Below are 3,199 nucleotides of genomic sequence, written 5' to 3'. Positions count from 1 at the left end.
GCAGACCAAGACACCAGAGAAAGGACCCTGGTCCTAGATAGCCCGCAGTCAGTGCGCCATTTGAAGGGGGTCCCTTGGACACCTTTATGCTTTCCATGCCAGCGAGTGCAGTCACTCACTGCACTCACCTGCATGGGAGTCTGTCCCCCTGAAAGTGCAGGCTGGTTTCACCCACACTTTGAAAGGCTGCTTCAGTTGGGTGGTCCATCTTGCACTAACGGGCAGCAAGAGTAAGCGGCTAACCTGGCGCAGCGCATTATCACATTTGCACTGCAATAGGTCTCGCATTTACGCGTTTGAGCTATTGACATTGCAAATATCAATGCCTTTTATTTATTTTAATTTTTTTAAATATAAATAAAACGCATTGTCATTTACAATGCCAATAGCTTAAACTCGCATAAATGCGAGACCTATTGCATTGCAAATGCTTGTTTTGTTAATGGGGAGCGGCTGCAGGCTGAATGTGGGCCTTTGTGAAAGTATTCCTGTTAATGGCAGCACTGTCATGCACTGCAATTAATTAGAATATACTTGTATTTTTCTTTAAATACACACATTACACTTTAGTTGCATTAAGAAGGCCTGAAAAAATAAACCGTATTGCTCATTTTGCGCCGAATCGGACCCTGTCAAACCATTTTCCGAGCAGTATAACCACTATAGGCACTGAGGAGCAAAGAATTTTGAGAAACAATTTTTTGTTGGACATGAATCGGCTGATATGCAATCTCTTCAGTCAACTAATATACCTTTTGCCATGGACACCACATTGAGCAGCAAGACTGTACATGTCATAGAGCAACAGATTTTATTTACGCCAGGAGAGCTGCCAACAGTGCCGAGTGTGTAGCACAGCTCCAAGAGGCACGGGAAAAAACACTTTGGAGAAATTCAAGTTGACTACATCTGTAGAAACTCTGGCTGCACCCGGCCCACTTTCCTGAACTCCTTCATGTGCGTCCGCGGGCACGGCATCTCAACACCAACTGATGGGCACCATCTGCACTCGTGCTTCACTGTGGGCAACCACCACGCCCAGCTCGTTCTCAGCGGTTGTCAAAAGATAGTTGGACTGTGCATCACCAAGAGAAATAACATTTGTCAGGACGATGTCAATAGTTCGGAAACTCTTGTACACTTCAACCTTGTCTTTTTCAGTGGCTCGAATGTCTTCTTTTCGTATTGTTCCTCTGAATGTATTCTTCAATGGAGTGGATGCAATGTAGAGGATCTGTACTTTGACAAAACAGGAATTAATGCTGCACACCCTACAAATGACAGTTGCACCCACATCAGGTAGGAGCTGGGACTATGCATCCCTCACCACAGAAACCGTAGGCAACATTCCATTATCACTTCTCTTCATCACATACCTTGAGAGGGAGGCATAAATATACCCATGCCTGCTGTATGTCCCACCGCCAGGGTAAAAGTCTTCAAGACTGCACAACCGTTCTCCAGGTATACAGTACCGTGCAGGAGCCATAACCACAAACCGCTCTGCTGGTCCCAAACACTTTAGCACAGCGACACATGCTCTAAAGAGCGTGAACCGAAGTGATTGGCTCTGTCACACAGTCATTTGCAATGCCCTGCAATTAAGAAGAATATTTTCACAAAAGCTCACAATCAGCCCACAGCAGCGTTCCACTAACAAAAAAACATGCATCAAGTCCAAAAGCACAACGTGTAAAGCACACAACGTGGTTTTGGACTTGCTACATTTCATTTCTTAATGGAGCGCTGGACGAAGGAACGAAGACTGGAAGGAATGAAACTTTCGTTGTAAAGATGGTCGTGGAATGCACCCGCGTTGAAAAGACGTTTGCATGGTAAGTGAACCGTGGTAATGCCTTCGTAGTAAATGATGTTTCCCCTGCCTGGCATCATTCGTCCAAACCCAGCTCCCAGTTAGAAACATAATAATGGAATCTAGAGCTCGAGAGCCTTCCTGCATTAGTGTTACAGAAGAACAGCTTGAATATAACTACGATTAACCTACAGTAAACTCAACTGTGAACAAACTTATTGCAACACCCGAACCACTGGGCCCAGCCTCGCCCCACATTTAAACCTATATAAGACTCGCATCTGGCTTGAGGGTGGGCTCAGGATAGTGCTCTGACAACTACTGGGCAGACCTTTGTTGTAATTATTGACCTATCTTCTCAGTTTACAGCAGAATCATTCTGCAACTTGAATCCAGAGGGATGACATGTATGAAATACCTAGTGCAAATGTCTCTTGTACTAGGGCACCTGTAAACTTTTCAAAGCCAAGAATGAGGGGGCTATCTGGTGGGGGTGAGAGGCCTTGTGATTGGTGGTGACCGCTTCAAGATATTGAAGGTGCCTTTAGCTACAGGCCACACTACAGGAGGTTGGCCCTGGGCTACCAAGTAACTTACCCATGGTGTCCTCCCTAGACGTCAACATGTGAGAGAGAATGTCTGTGGAGAAGTGTAGCTCAATGATTAGAGCGGCAGACCCTGATGCAGAGGTCTGGCCCGGGACCAGGGTTCAATTCCCCGCCTCGGCGGGTCTTGGGCTCAAAATTCCACGGACCTGATAATTCTCGCCTCGGTGCCTATTCTAATCATAGAGCCCCACTCTGCAACTCTGGGCAATAGCTTGCTTAATCTCCACAACGGCCCCCACAACGCTAAGGATGCCTGGCCTCCACCTTGGGGGTGCCCAGGAGTGGACGCCTCACAGGGAAAGCCAAGATGGGTTCCACAGCTGTATTCGTACAAGCGCCTTGAGACCCTTGCGGGTGAGTAGTGCGCTATATAAGTATCAATTTACAATTTTGTGTTTATTCAATGATACTTTAGGCTCTAACCTGTCTGGACTAAAGAAAGGCAAGAGAAGTCTTTCTAGCCCAGCATGGTCCTTCCCTGAAAAGAGAGAGGAAGGGCATGAGAGGGGCATTCTGGTGAATTCACACTTAACTGGAGGAGAGCAAACATTGCCATGCTACATCAACATATCCCATATGGATTTTGGGGAAAAGATTGCAATTGTGACCTGAGCTGTACATATGGTAGAAGATAGACTGGAAAGCTTGAAGGTTTAAAGACTGAGCAGATATAGACAACAGCTTTGGATCCCAGACTCCGCCTCCAGCCACCAAACCAACGACCCCCACCACCAGCCTCAGCGCATGGACCCCCATCAGCACTGAAGACACCATCCAC

At 46.7% G+C, this 3,199-nt stretch overlaps 1 pseudogene; it reads right to left on the bottom strand.

The window, feature by feature from the left end:
• Window positions 1–903: 903 nt before the first annotated feature.
• Window positions 904–1,510, bottom strand: LOC147717847 (exosome complex component CSL4-like; annotated as a pseudogene).
• Between the last annotated feature and the right edge of the window lie 1,689 nt (window positions 1,511–3,199).

The sequence above is a fragment of the Lissotriton vulgaris genome, chromosome 5, assembly GCF_964263255.1.
Source record: "Lissotriton vulgaris chromosome 5, aLisVul1.2, whole genome shotgun sequence".
Classification (NCBI taxonomy): Eukaryota; Metazoa; Chordata; class Amphibia; order Caudata; family Salamandridae; genus Lissotriton; species Lissotriton vulgaris.
The sequence above is the reverse complement of the archived record's forward strand: the minus strand, read 5'-3'. Positions and strand labels throughout refer to the sequence as shown.